Consider the following 16,656-nt stretch of genomic DNA (forward strand, 5'->3'; position numbering starts at 1 on the left):
AAGAAATGAACTATAGGGTCCACACCTTAAAGAGGTGGAAGCCTAAATGAATAGCTTACGAGGCTAAGTGAGAGAACCTACGGGTCACTTGAGTAAAGCGTGGGAACTGGTTATGATTCCCTCAGCGTGAGCTCACAGTAGTTATTCGTACAAGATGAGTGTGTGCAAAGAGCTGATAGAACAGTACATGCACTATCTATTTATAGTACAAATCTAACCACTGTGGCATCCTTGATGACGTCACCTAGACAGTGACATCTAATAGCTATAACAACCTCTAAACACTGATCTAGACAAACACTGTTACATTAATAAAGAAAGAGTAAACTAAGCACTATGAGGCAATCCACTGATGATGCTTTAAGTACGGATAAGTCTGAGCAATGCTTTCCTCTAAGGTTGATCAGGCCTTTAATTCCAGCAGTACTTTGTCTTCAACAACACTTTGACACTTGAAGTTGATTGGTCTTCAACAGTCTTTACAATCATCAGGGCTTTGGTGTAACAGTCTTTACAAAGCACTTGTCTTTAGGATCATCAGTTCTTAAGTGCCACTGCCATTGGAGGGAATTAGCTTCAAACACTGCTTATTGTGGATCAACTGTTGAGAACCAGTTTTGGCTTTAGTATCATCTGTTCTTCAAGGAATGATCACATGAGCCAACAGGTGATGATTGAATTATATATTTTAATACCCTATAGAAATACGTTATAAAAACCTAACAATTTACACCGGTGCAAACCCACACGTTCATACTACAATTTGTTAATCTTTGTTTATTTAAATAAAATTAATGCACTTCTTTTAATATATCAATTTAATGAACATACATTCTTACTTTATCTGACCTTCATATTTAATTTTCTTGTTACAAATTAAAAAGACGAATTTTTCTTAAAATGGTGTTGCTGACAAAAATAAAAATTGTGCGGTGAAATAATAATTAATTTTCACTATTGTCTCCATAAATAATTTACATGTTGATTACACAAATTTATATTAAAATCATTTCTTTGAATAAAATGTTATGATACAAAATTTAATAATATCTAAATTTAAATATTATTCAGTTAGTTAATGGAATGTTACTGTCTTGAAATTCAAAATACAATTATATTACATCTTTTACAACCCTTTGTTTTATTTTAGTAGATTAAAACAACCGTACTAATTAAATCATATATTGTAATACATCATCTAAATCCCTTTGGAAAATACGGTAAGAAAAAACCTAACAAATTACACTATTGCAAACCCGCTGGTTTGTATTACAATTTGTTAATCTTTGTTTTTTTAATTATTTATCAATCTTATGAATATACAATTTTACTTTGTCAGACTTTGATATTTAATTTTGTTGTTACAAATAGAAAAGACGAGTTTTTCTTAAAATGGTATTGCAGACAAAAAAAAACTGTGTAGTGAAAATAATAATTTTCACTATTATTTCAATAAATAATTTACAACTTTGATTACACAAATTTGAGTAAAAATCATTTTTGAAATAAAAATTTTTTGATAAACTTTTTTAATAATAATTAAGTTTAATATTACTTTATTAAATGGAATGTTATTGCCTTGAAATTCAAAGTATAATAATAATAATAATAATAATAATAATAATAATAACAATATAAAAATAATAATAATAATAATAATAATAATAATAATAATAATAATAGTAATAATAATAATAATAATAATAATAATAATAATAATAATAATAATAATAATAATATAGTACGATATGATACTATACGACGTAATATAATGTAACGTGATATGTCCTTAAAAGACTAGCTTCTGTGATTTATCCTTAAAAGACTAGCTTTTCTGTATTTAGCTTTTAAAACCCGTGAATGAGTCGCTAATTACAACCGTAGATGTAGGTTAGTTTAGAACCAACCATGTAAAATCACATGTCACTAGTATGAAATTCATATATTAGAGCGGTGAAAAGTTTTAATCATATATTTTATACATCTTTTCCAACCCACTATTCTAATTGAATAAATTAAAACAACGGCTCTGACTGAATCATATAATTTAATACATTTTTAAAAAACCCTTTGGGAAATACTGTTTTAAAAACGTAACAATTTACATCATCGGAAACTCAACAGTTTGTATTACAATTTGTTATTCTTAGTTTTTTTTTATTTTAATGTAATTCTTTAAAAAATCAATTAACAAAAATGTGCTTTATTTTATCTGACTTTCGTATTTAATTTTATTGTTACATAGGAAAAACAATTTTTTTTCTTAAAAGATTTTTCTTAAAATGGTGTTGCCGAGAAAAAAATGTGCGGTGAAATAATAATTAATTTTTAATTTTGTTTCAATAAACATTTTACAATTTAATTACACAAGTTTATGATACAAAATTTTAATCATAATTAAGTTTTAATACTAATTGATCAAATAATGTTAACTATTGTTTTGAAATTCAAAATTCTAATTTTAATTCTAATAACAATAATATTAACAATTATAATAATAATAATAATAATAATAATAATAATAATAATAATAATCTAATTATAATATAATATGATACAATATAATATAACCTAATGTATTAATAATAATAATAATAATAATAATAATAATGATAATAATAATAATAATAATCTAATGTATTATAGTACAATATCATGCTATGCGATCCAATATAATGTAACTTGATATCTTATCATGTCATATCATATCATACTTGATACTTCATGGGTGATTATACATATTCATAAAAAAAACTGGCTTATCTATACATAGTGTAGGTCCGTGTTTCGGGATCCAATCCGTGATTTTCATGATAATGTTCAAAGATGGAAGAGATAAGAGAGGATAAACATAACAAACTTTTGTATTAATCCGGTAGTAAACATTACAAGTCGGCCCGATTACATGGAAACCGAACTAATACCAAAGAAGTATACATCCAGGGAGAAATCAAGTGGTGATTTCTCCCGGTGAGGACTCAAACCTCCTATCACTCTCTAGCACACACTTGTGCTCTCACTCTTATGTTAAACAAGACAAGGTGTTGGTATTTATACCAAACACAGGTTGCACAGTCGAAGGATCAAGCTGACTGGTCGACAGATCTTCTGTCGACCATCCAGTCGAAAGACACATACATACCTCGAAGGATCACATATCCTTCGAGGTCCATCTTCATCCTTCGATGGTATCTTTCGAGCTCATCGAAGGATATTCATAATCCTTCGATGCCTTATCCTTTGACATCAACATATACAACCATAATTTGTCTAGCAAACACACACACGGTCAACCGAATAACCCTCTCGTTTGACCACTTCAAACGAGCGGGTCTATACACGTTCGATAGACCGTTTCACTAACTATTACAAATTCAGCGTAAAATAATAACTAATCTATTCGACAAGCATCGGACACAAAATCTGCATCAACAAATTCCCCCTTGTCCGTTGCTGTCGAATGCTGAAAATGCAACTGCAATCAATCTTCAGTCAAGTATTCATCTTCTCTGTGTTGACAAATTCCCCCTTGACCGATGATCCAGGTAAGTAGTATCTTGATGCTCATTGTATAATATTTCCCCCTCAGAGTGCGCGCATCCGTGTTGAGTGTTGTGCAATTTCCTCAAAGGACTCAATTGACCGATCTTCCGCTGATCTTCCAATACTCCAACCGGCATTTGATAAGGGTTCCATTCTTTAACAACTGCATCAAGTCTTGATCTTCAAGCATACTACATTGATAGAGATTTCTGGTGAACTGTTTTCTGTAAACCGTCTTTGTGGAATCGACCAAGTAATGCACTTTAATCTTCAGCATCAACACTCAGGAAAGTCAGCTAGACCAAGTGTATCCCTTGCAAGCTCAACCAAACGGCACGCTTAGTTGAACTACATCCAGATCTCATTGTCTCGCCTTTGTGAAGTCGACCACGTAATGCACTACGGATCTTCAGCATCAGTACCCAGGAAGTCAGCTTGACCAAGTACATCGTTTGCAAACTCAACGAATTGAGTTACCCCCAGATCCCTGTAAAATCCCAAAGAAACATCAAACCCAAAACCGAATCCTGCAGGTCTTCAGCCTTGAATCATCAACTTCCATAAAGATTCCCCAGGTCTTCAGTAAACAGCGCTTTGAAACAACTGTCGACTTTAGATACCTGTATGTTTCCGTGCAAAACCCTTCACGCTGGCTGGAGAATTAATTAAAATCCTCAAATATATGTCTGTGCAAAACATTCCACGCAGAACCCCCTTGTCTCACCAGAAAATAACAAACTCTACCACCTGTGATTGCGTTTAGAAATTTTACCGAAGAAATTCAACAAATGAAAATTTTTATCCCCCCATTTCTTTGGTAAAATCTCTAAACCTTAATAGATTCTTTCCACTTCAAAGAAACTGTCGTCAAATGTTCACCAATTCCCTCCACTGAGCGGAACTGTCATCAATCTTCATTGAATGTTCTCGGTTCCGAAAATTCACGAACATGACTTTCTTCTTTGCATAATCTAGTTGAATAAGAGCGTCCCCTGGTACCCCGTAGGATCGGACTAGTATCCCCCCAAAGATCAAAGACTTTGTGAACTCGTTAGGACCGGTATAGACGTTCCAGGTTCATACGTTCGTCTTCAAATGCGAGAATATGACAATAAACAAAATCCTTTCGAACATTTCCGAATAACCGGTAACAATCATAAATACTGATGCGCGGAAGCGAACATATCGTGTTGTTTTTGGCCCATAATAGTCGAGTTACCATTTTTGCCATTTGCATCGGTAACCGTGACTACCCCACAATTTTTCAAACATCAAGTTTTCATCATCTCTTGTTTTCATCATACCGCATCATCCCGCGCACTCCCGAATTCGTACGAATTTTTGACGTTGAAATTTCGAAGCGCGGTTCAAATCATCTTCGCGAACACCCGACCCCACTCTGCATCTAAAACCTTTGTTCCAATGGATCCCTTTTTTTTTTTTTTTTTTTTATCTTTGCCCAAAATTCACACCAAAAGGGCCCAATAGAGAAATCTAGCAAAATATAACTTTAGGCGCTAGATTTTCACTTTGATACACCTTGTGTGGACGCGACTCGGCTCGGTTCGACTCGGTTTTGACACGGTTAGGTCCGGCTCAAGCCCGACGTCACGACATTCCTCCGTCGTGCGCCCCAGAGTTCGACACGCGAAGCACGGAGCGCCACAAACCCATTCCCGTTTACACCTCACCATGACATCATCATTGTGATGTCATGGTGATATCACAAGCATTTGTCTTATGTTGAAATTGGTAAAAGTCTTATAATCAGAAATGATCTGGGCCGTGAATCCTTATTTGGGCCGTGAATACCAACAACAAACAACAAGTTCATTGGTTACTTTTGCGGTGCACAGCAATTATCCAAGCATCTTTCGAATACATATGATTTGTGAAAGTGGGCGGTGCAAAACTGACAACAAATATCTTTATCTTTCGAAACAACAACATGATAATGATCTTTCGATTTAGATCCTTCGATTTCGTTTGATGATCTTTCGACAGAATTTTCTGATCTTTCAAAGAATATCAAGGTGACCCTTCGGAAATCAACAAGAATGACCTTTCGAAAAGACAGATGATCTTTCGAATTCTTTTAGGGTGACCCTTCGTGAAAATAAATGATCTTTCACAGATTTTGAGACGTGACCCTTCGATGCATTTGGGGTTGAAGGATGATCCTTCGAAGATAGATCAATTGACCTTTCAAACAGTAGCCTGATCCTTCACTGATGTGAAATGACCTTTCGAACAGATAACTGATCCTTCGAAGTATGAAGATGTCCTTCGAAGTATGAAGATATCAAGAACTTCAAGAACACAGCTACTGGGTAAAATTTGCAGATTTGATGAAAACATTTGTACACGAATTTTGATGAAGAAAACTTGAACTTTTAGGAGAAAAACATAAAACCCAACACTCGTTTTATCACAGATCTGAATATTCGGGTTCAGATCTGAGTTTTTCTCATTTTCACCATTTTTACATCTTGAACAAAAACCCACAAAAATCACAGATCTAGAGCACATGTGACTTAGTAAACGGTTAGTTTTACTAAATCGGGCACCATGGCTCTGATACCAATTGTAGGTCCGTGTTTCGGGATCCAATCCGTGATTTTCATGATAATGTTCAAAGATGGAAGAGATAAGAGAGGATAAACATAACAAACTTTTCTATTAATCCGGTAGTAAACATTACAAGTCGGCCCGATTACATGGAAACCGAACTAATACCAAAGAAGTATACATCCAGGGAGAAATCAAGTGGTGATTTCTCCCGGTGAGGACTCAAACCTCCTATCACTCTCTAGCACACACTTGTGCTCTCACTCTTATGTTTTACAAGACAAGGTGTTGGTATTTATACCAAACACAGGTTGCACAGTCGAAGGATCAAGCTGACTGGTCGACAGATCTTCTGTCGACCATCCAGCTTTCGAAAGACACATACATACCTCGAAGGATCACATATCCTTCGAGGTCCATCTTTATCCTTCGATGGTATCTTTCGAGCTCATCGAAGGATATTCATAATCCTTCGATGCCTTATCCTTCGACATCAACATATACAACCATAATTTGTCTAGCAAACACACACACGGTCAACCGAATAACCCTCTCGTTTGACCACTTCAAACGAGCGGGTCTATACACGTTCGATAGACCGTTTCACTAACTATTACAAATTCAGCGTAAAATAATAACTAATCTATTCGACAAGCATCGGACACAAAATCTGCATCAACACATAGGTCTTAAACAACCTGAGTATGAGTCGCTAAGTGCAACTACACACATAGGTCAGTTTAGGCCAAAGGAACTAAAATCACATGCTATTTGTTCCAAAAACATATACTTGAGCGGTGAAAACTTTTATGTAAAGCGGTTCGAGTAACAAAAACAGTTAAACACCGCTATAGATTTTTTTCTTATTAATGGCTAAACATGCACACCATATGGATATGGATTGAACCCATGACCAGCGAGTACCCTAACCTTTATTTAATTCATCAACACCACCGGTCTATTCTCAAGTTAATTTAATTGATTAATGCAACGACGCTAATTATATTATATATTTTAATACATCTTTTAAAACCCTTTGGAAAACACAATTATATATAATCTAACAATTTACATGGGTGGAAACCTAGTGATTTATTATATTACATCTTTTACAACCCTTTATTTTATTTTAGTAGATTAAAACAACCGTACTAATTAAATCATATATTGTAATGCATCATCTAAATCCCTTTGGTAAATACGGTAAGAAAAAACCTAACAAATTACACTATTGCAAACCCGCTGGTTTGTATTAAAATTTGTTAATCTTGGTTTTTTTAATTATTTATCAATCTTATGAATATACAATTTTACTTTGTCAGACTTTCATATTTAATTTTGTTGTTACAAAGAGAAAAGACGAGTTTTTCTTAAAATGGTATTGCAGACAAAAAAAAAACTGTGTAGTGAAAATAATAATTAATTTTCACTATTATTTCAATAAGTAATTTACAACTTGATTACACAAAATTGAGTAAAAATCATTTTTGAAATAAAAATTTTGTGATAAACTTTTTAATAATAATTAAGTTTTATATTACTTCATTCAATGGAATGTTATTGTCTTGAAATTCAAAGTTATAATAATAATAATAATAATAATAATAATAATAATAATAATAATAATAATAATAATAATAATAATCTATACTATATTAATAAGCATATCCAAAGGACTTCTTAAGGTCATTGAAATTTCCTAAAAACACCCCTAAAGCATAATGTACAAGTCTTTTAAGCATCAAAAAACATCACTTTCCACTTATACCCTTCTACTAAAAAAAACACTGGATACACATTACATCGATTAGGGTTTCAGAAACGATTTCAAAACATTTCAAAACGCCCGCTTCCCTGCTTCTCTCTCTCTCTCTCTCTCTCTCTGACGATTCAGGAACGATTTCACTGGATCTGCTCCTCTCTCTGGTGATTCAGGAACGATTTCACCAGATCTATGAAGTTTCAACAGATCGATGAAGATTCTGACCTCCTGATAGGGTTAGAACAGATTTAGAGGAAAAGAAGCTAAAGAGAAAGATAATTTCACCAAATCTGTTACTATTATTCCTTCATACGTTTAACATAAATAGATATGCAAGTTACAATCATACCCCTTGCATAATAGAAAATAACAAAAATACCCTCAAACTAGAAATCAAAGTTTAGATACTAAAAACATAAATAAATAACGTAACAATACTCCCTCCTTAACCCACTTTTTGTCCTCAAAAAGTGATTCAAGGAACCTTGTCTTCATCCTCTTCCGTTGCTTGTTTTTCATCATCTACCACTTCAAGTATGTAGAGTTGTTTTTTCTTACACTTGTGCCCCGGAACGAACCTTTCGGTACACCAGAAACATTCCCCCTTTGCCCTTTTTTGCTCAAGTTCATCACTCGTCAAACGCCTCGATCTAAAGATTCCTGGTGTAGAACTTGATGGCTCGGCTGTTGGACTTGGCAGCAAGGGTAGTTTTGAACCATTAACGGGAGGTGTTATTTTGACATCTTCGGGTTGCAGCCCATCCTCCACAGCGTTGAAACGCTTCATCAAGCATGTGTTGTTCATAGTTTGAATTCTTGCTAACCCATACGCCTCACGTAGTGTTTGAGGCTTGAACATCTTTACCGGCCCTTTTATTTCCGGCTTCAAACCCTTCAAATATAGGCTAACAGCATAAGGTTCGCTAACGGTAACCTTGTTAAGCAAGCGATCAAAACCTGAATTATATTCTTGTAGACCCTTGGCGTTATCAGTAAGTTGAACGAGAGATGCAATCTCTTCCATAGGGTCTTCAAACATTGCATCAGAAAAACGGGCAGAGATCGAACGAACATAGTCCGCCCATGGGACCTCGGCAACCGTGGCGTTACGGGTCTTCAAGTAGGCACGGTGCCATTGGAGGGCATCACCTTCCAAGTGAACCGCAGCACAACGTAATTTCGAGTCATCAGGAGTGTCATCCATCGAAAAAAAATGTTCGCAGCGATAGACCCACCCCTCAACATCGTCCCCCGAAAATTTAGGGAAGTCGATCTTACCGATACGGAATGGTTTGGATGTTCGTGAGTCACCATCTGGGCCGGAGAAGGACCCGAAGGAACTGCCTGACGATTGAACTCCCTTGTCACGGACAGCCTTCAAGATTTCTTCCTGTTGCTTCGATGATTGCTCCTGTTGTTTCATCAAAGCGGCTAAGGCAGTTTGGATATCAGCGATCGCCTTATCGTGGGATTTGAGGGTGTTGTCGACTTCTTGGTTGCGGGTCATGGCGGCGGCGGCAAGGTGTTCCGATGAGGAATCGGAACGGCTCTGATACCCTTGATAGGGTTAGAACAGATTTAGAGGAAAAGAAGCTAAAGAGAAAGATAATTTCACCAAATCTGTTACTATTATTCCTTCATACGTTTAACATAAATAGATATGCAAGTTACAATCATACCCCTTGCATAATAGAAAATAACAAAAATACCCTCAAACTAGAAATCAAAGTTTAGATACTAAAAACATAAATAAATAACGTAACATCCTGGTTCTGTTTTCCGGCTTTTATTGGCATTTTGCAACATTCGTCAAGGGTAAGTGACACCGTTCTTTTGATTCTGAACACTATAATAATATATGTTTAGGTAGAAAAAATGAGATCTGGGTTTTATGTAAGGAGCAGGATGTGGATGCTGGTGATTGTGACATTGTTCAAGTCATTGAAAACAATGGAGATATTTTAAAGCTTTTGCGCCTCACACATGTAGGTGGAGGCTACAAATCAGTTTTTAAAGGTGGTGATAGGGTTGTGGAGATTCCAATTGATGAGTCACACAGGTTCATTTATCAGCTCCCAGCTGTTCGTTTAACGGATGAACAAGATGGTCGATTGAGAGGGTTTTGGTGAGTCAGACAGGTTCCTTTTAAAGCTTTTTCCCCTCACACATGTAGGAAAGAGAAGTAAAACGATTCATTGAAGATCCACATTTGTTTGTTTGTACATTCACAGAAGGTAAAGAAATTATATTTATTATGTCATAAAGCATTTTTTGTATGTTGCTGTATTATTATTATTATTCTGGTTTGTGACTTGTTTTGATACCAGGTGTGGGTTCTCAACCAAGTGATCTCAAGGTAACACTTTTTATACTGATTAATGTTAAAAATTTGATTTTTTTCTTAATATGAAAGAATTTAGGGCTTATATGAATCTATAAATTGGGTGTTACAACTGAAAGCATTTTGAGTAAAAAACCGGTGTTCATAGTGTATACATATGTATTACTGTTCATCAATCTTACAAATTCTTTTTTTGAACACTTTCAGGTAAAAGAGATATTCAGTTACACTCGGGACGAGTTAACTACCGAAGACATGTTAATAGACTGTCACACTGTTTTATAGTGACTAAGCGGATGATGGTTTTTGTTTGTTTTAGTTGACACAATGGTAAGGAAGAGGAGAACTGAAGGTCCCAGTGGTGGTGAAAGCTCTGAGCCCCAGGAAGGAAGTGGTGCTCAAAGACAACCAGCATAGCAGCAATAACATTAGCAGCAGTAGCAAGGTGGCTATCAAGGAAGAGGCTAGGGTGGTGGTTATCAAGGGCGAGGGCAGCAGGGTGGTTACTAAGGCGGACAGGGTGGTTACCAAGGCGGACACGGTGGCTATCAAGGCGGACACCGTGGCTACCAAGGTGGACAGCCTCAAGGGTGAAGAGGTTGGGCACAAAGGGGTGGACGCGGTGGTCGAGGTGGCGGTGATCCACAGCAGTATCCTCCAAGAGGAACTGCGCCACCTCAGCGACGTGGTGGGCCTGGACCTAGGACGCCCATTCCCGAGCTGTACCAAGCAACACAAGCTCCTCAACAGTCTGTGTCGACATTGCAGCCAGCGACACCTGGAACACCAGTTGAAGTGCATGCCGAGTCATTATCCACTAAGCAGATGGTGGATGAGTCAGCGGATCAGTTGCAGCAGCTATCAGTGCAGCAAGAAGAACCCAGCCAGTCTGTCACACATGCCTCCAGCAAACAAATCATTGAGGTTTCCTTTGCGTCCGAGAAAAGGTCGCATCAGAGAAAGTTGCATTGTCAAAGCTAACCACTTTTTTGCTGAGCTGCCTGATAAGGATCTACACCAATACGATGTAAGCCCTTGTCTTTGGTTCTTTGTTATTGCAAGTTTTATTGCTGTATTATAAGTTGTGCTCATTATTTTGAGTTGTATAGGTGACAATCAATCCTGAAATGACATCACGTGGTGTGAACCGAGCCGTAATGGCACAACTTGTGAATGAGTCGATTTCGGCTATGTTTCATTTTTAACAGACATAAAAGAAATTTAGTTTAACAGGAAACAGGTTGAATGGATTGAACGGTTCATAGTCGCCCAAGGTGTACTTTTAATGCATATAGCATCCTATTTAATTTATTTAATAAAAGCTATTGACAACATTTGTGTTGCCGTTAATAGGCACGATTTAGTCTAAGATTGAGTTTTTGAAAATTGTTTTGGATTAGTGACATCTTTAAATCACACCTTGATACTGGTGTCATTTGGATTATGATTTACTTTTATTTTATATTTTGTAGTTTTTATGTATCTGATAGACACATTGCAAGGAGGTGCTTCAAGAAGTTATCTATAATCTTTCTTAAGATAAAGGTATGCACCATATATATTTACTTGCTTTTTCATAGAGGGGGCAATCTTGACCCAAAGCCTTTCATGTGGGTCACCTTGGGTTGCTTTTTAAATTATATGGTTTGGTTTGGGTAAGATATTTTCACTCAATGGGTCAAAATGGGTCATTTAATATTCCATCTCATATATTTTCGAGTCAAAACGGGTCGACAACTTCAAAGAAATGGATCAACGTGGGTTGGTGTCTTAAAGAAACGGGACAAGTTTCGGATCGAAATGGGTTCGGTTCGGATTGAGTTTTGGGCGGCCGGGACGGGTTTCGGATCGGAACGTAGTTGGTTCGGATCGGATTTTGGGTCGGCACGGGTTTCCGTACGTGACGTGTTTCAAGCCGACATGAGTTTTCGCACGGGACGCGTTTCTAGTCGGACTGATTTTTTTGTTCCGACCCGAACCAAAACAACCCTTTTTGTAACTGACCCGTTTTGACCCGGACCCGTTCCGACCCGAACCAAAACAACCCTTTTTATACTATTCTTCCATTTTGTTTTTCATTTTTCGACAGAATTCTAAAAAGAAGGCATACTTGGAGAAAATATGTAGAACTTGAAATTCTACATATTAGTTAATGATATAATGAACTATACTAAACATTTGAAATTTTACTCACAGAATATTAGTCGGGTAGATTTTTATAGAATTATAGAACTCTATAAAATTATAGAACTCGAAAAAACCTAACGTCAAATATTTCTTTGTTTTAGTTAATATGATTTATAAATGCTAGACACTATTTTTTATAAGACTCCATGCACATCCTTGTCAAACCGTAGACCAAACTCTAATCTGAAAACTAGAGTTGTTTGTCAGAAAATATTTTGTTAATCAGTGTATTCTAATTTAGGATTAGTTTCATAGGGTTACAATTATCTGAATGCGGGAGTTGATTGTTATAATATAGATTGGAACTTTTGATTGGAAAATGTTTTGTCAATAAATGTGTTTTAATTTGCAATGACAGTTAGAAGATGGGAGTAGGGTTGAGTGCCTTCAAGCGTAATGGTGTTGGGCCAGACTTGATCATTTAGAATCTGCAGACGGTGACGATATATCAGAGTGGAATAACACGTGGTTGAAGCGATTTCTGGTGGACTATATGCTGCGAATGTCACACTATGACACTGTCACAAAGCTTGCTGAAAGCAGTAAGTTACAGGTATTTGGCAAACGTGTCTATGGTATTGTTTTTATGTTTCGAAGGTTCTGTTTCGAAGTAGATCAGAGTTGGGACCATAGAAGGTTCTGTTTCGAAGTAGATCTATATTTTAAAAGTTTGAGACTTTGTTGACATCGTGTCAGTTGATTATGTTCTTTCATTGAGTGGTACATGTAAAGATTTCATATAGAGGAACTATCTAGGTTCTAAAAGGAATTTGTTCCCCAACAACAAGCATGGTTAATATTGAGGAGTATTTACTGAAAGTGAGATTTTTATTTATGTTTTTGCTTGTTTCTTTTCTTTTGACAGGATCATGTTGATATTGAGATCTGTTTATGAAGCCAATAGCCCCTGCTCTAGCCTGGTATGCTGATAACAAGTCTAGGTTAAAGAAATTCATGGTACTTTATATAGTTATAACTTGTAATTGCTATTGACATAAGAAGGATGCAATATGTTTGTTATTTTGGTTTTTTCTTATGTACATTTTTGTTTGTATTATTGGTTAACTGAATACACTGGAGCTTGAATTTTCCAAAGTTTCATAAAATGTTACTACTTTATTATTTTCAGTGTTGAACAGTTGGTCTATACATGATGCCTGTAACCATTTTTTATTGAGTATGGCTGATTAATCTTTGTGGTCGAACATACTATTTGCATTTATTAGAATGCACATCTGGTGATGTGGTAGTCCATCAAGATTTGGTACCGGGTCCGCATGAAATATATGTTGAACAGGTCAAACGGGTTTGAGGTGAAATAGGTTGGGTTAGGCCGACCCATTAACACTTTTTGATCACGAAGATAGTTATTTTATTTATTTATTTTTTGTTTTTAACGGCAAACTAAAGCATTTGATGCTACATGTTAGGTTATTTTGACACTCCGTTTCACCTCTTTGTCACGTTTGACCCAACTTTTTTTTTTCTTTTAACAAATTTTACAATTTAAATTTCCCTTTTTAACAAATGGGTCAAGTTGAATATAACAAACACAAGGTATTAGTATGTGGAGTTTACATCACAAATGTTGTCTATCGGGAGGATTGATAAACTATCAGGAAAAGAGTACTCCTAAGAAAGTTCGGTCATCATGGACTTGCAAGATTCGGTTGTTAAAAAGGACAATGGGATACGGACTAATAAGAGTCCTAATCTTACTATCTTAGTCCCATACATTATTGCATAACGACGTTCTTTAACAGGTTAAATCCCCAACCTAAGTGATATGTTTCCCGCCGCATCGCGCGGGTAAACGACTAGTAATAATAATAATAATAATAATAATAATAATAATAATAATAATAATAATAATAATAATAATAACAATAACAATAATAATAATAATAATAGTAATAATAATAATATAGTACGATATGATACTATACGACGTAATATAATGTAACGTGATATATCCTTAAAAGACTAGCTTTGTGATATATCCTTAAATGACTAGCTTTTCTGTATTTAGCTTTTAAAACCCGTGAATGAGTCGCTAATTAGAACCGTAGACGTAGGTCAGTTTAGAACCAACCATGTAAAATCACATGTCACTAGTACGAAATTCATATATTAGAGCGTGAAAACTTTTAATCTTATATTTTAATACATCTTTTCCAACCCACTATTCTAACTTAATAGATTAAAACAACCGCTCTGACTAAATCATATAATTTAATACATTTTTTTAAAAACCCTTTGGGACATACTGTTTTAAAGAACGTAACAATTTACAGCATCGGAAACTCAACAGTTTGTATTACAATTTGTTATTCTTAGTTTTTTTTTAAATTTTAATGTAATTCTCTTAAAAATCAATTAACAAAAATGTGCTTTATTTTATCTGACTTTCGTATTTAATTTTATTGTTACATAGGAAAAACAATTTTTTTCTTAAAAGATTTTTCTTAAAATGGTGTTGCCGACAAAAAAAAAATGTGCGGTGAAATAATAATTAATTTTTAATTGTGTTTCAATAAACAATTTACAATTTAATTACACAAGTTTAGGATACAAAATTCTAATCATAATTAAGTTTTAATATTAATTGATCAAATAATGTTAACTATTGTTTTGAAATTCAAAATTCTAATTTTAATTCTAATTTAATATAGTATGATACAATATGATATAATCTAATATAATGTCATATAATAATACTATAGTAACAATAACAATAACAATAACAATAACAACAACAATTACAATAACAATAATGTAATACGATACGTTATGATACTATAAGATCAAATATGATGAAACTGGATATGTTATGATACAATGTTGTATCCTATCATGTAACACCACAATCAACGACAGAAATGTCAGAGGAGACAAAGACAATAATAATAAACTAATGTATCATAATATGACATAATATATTATAATGTAATGTGATAATATTGTTGGTACATTCATCTGTCGACTTCGTGTTATATCGAGTCTTGGATTGGTTGCGGATCTGATCAAGCATAATGTCAGCATATTCAATGATGACATCATAAATATGACATCATCATTGCATCTCCAAATGAAATACAAGGCACACAACAAAACAGATTTTAATTTCGTTTGAAAGATATGATGTTAATTTCGTTTGAATGCATGTATGTTAATTTCGTGTGAACATGGCATGAGCTAATTTCGTTTGAAGATATCATGTTATGGTTAAACGAAATTAGTTGGCTATATATAGGTGGTTCATGTTTTTCATTTGTAACATTTGTAACGGAGTTAGATAGTTGTAAGTGCAGTTCCTGCCGGGTAACAGTCGCTTATCAGTTCTGTGTCAACCAAAGCAGAAGTCCAAGTTAAAGTCAATGATAATGAAGATATCAATTGCTGAAGGCATTCTGGATGACTTTCTAGTGTTTCAGTTTATTGTATTGTTTTGTATCCCAGACAATGTGTTTTGTCCGGGTTTAGTCCCTAGCCTATATATATGTGTGTACTGTGTAGATTAGGGCAACCCTTTAGAGTGCTTGGTGCACCTCTCACAAGATTCCATCCATTCTCCATCACTGGGTGTATTCTAGAGAGAGAGGGAGACTATGTGTTAGTGAGAGAAAGCTAGGGTTTAGATCTTTGTGATCTAAACCAGCTTGTAGATGATGTATACTCCTTTGGTTTGTGTAATCTGTGATGATCGATTCAATAATAAAGAGATTCATCTTCTACATATTTCTATCTTTGGTGTTTATTTTGTTCTTCATGTCTTGAAATCAAGTGCAATGTTTGATGTTTGTCATCGATCCAGTGCTTTCACAGTTGTATCACTTACACGTAGAAACCGTTTCATGTACGAACCCTATGACACTGTATCATACGTAGGTATGTGTGGTCTTTATCACTAAAAGAAACTGGAGTTTTAGCGACGACATTTGTCGCCACTAATGACGCCCAAAATCATTTGTCGCTACTAAAACTAAAAAAACCAATTTTTTTTTTTGTTTTTCTGCTATTTTCTGTTTCTCAAATATAATTACCTACACCTTTTCGAGTTTTCCCGGAATATACAATATTTCAAGCACAAACATAACTATACATCAAGTTTAAAACATAAAAAGCTACAAACATACAAGTATCTTGTCAAATTAAGTTATAAGTATAAGAATACTTCGAGCATTATAAACTACCTAATCGAATACATCATTCGTCACCCATCCGTATTATCATCTTCGTTGCCTTTCTTGCCTTT

General features: G+C 34.9%; 1 long non-coding RNA gene across 1 annotated transcript; it reads left to right on the forward strand.

Moving 5' to 3' along the window:
* The first annotated feature begins 10,096 nt into the window (after positions 1-10,096).
* Positions 10,097-13,523, forward strand: LOC110884562. Its single transcript, XR_002561329.2, has 6 exons — positions 10,097-10,229; positions 10,534-11,241; positions 11,324-11,488; positions 11,687-11,759; positions 12,760-12,954; positions 13,267-13,523. It is a non-coding gene; the product is annotated as an uncharacterized LOC110884562 (long non-coding RNA).
* The last annotated feature ends 3,133 nt before the right edge of the window (positions 13,524-16,656 follow it).

This window comes from Helianthus annuus, chromosome 11 (genome assembly GCF_002127325.2).
Source record: "Helianthus annuus cultivar XRQ/B chromosome 11, HanXRQr2.0-SUNRISE, whole genome shotgun sequence".
Classification (NCBI taxonomy): domain Eukaryota; kingdom Viridiplantae; phylum Streptophyta; class Magnoliopsida; order Asterales; family Asteraceae; genus Helianthus; species Helianthus annuus.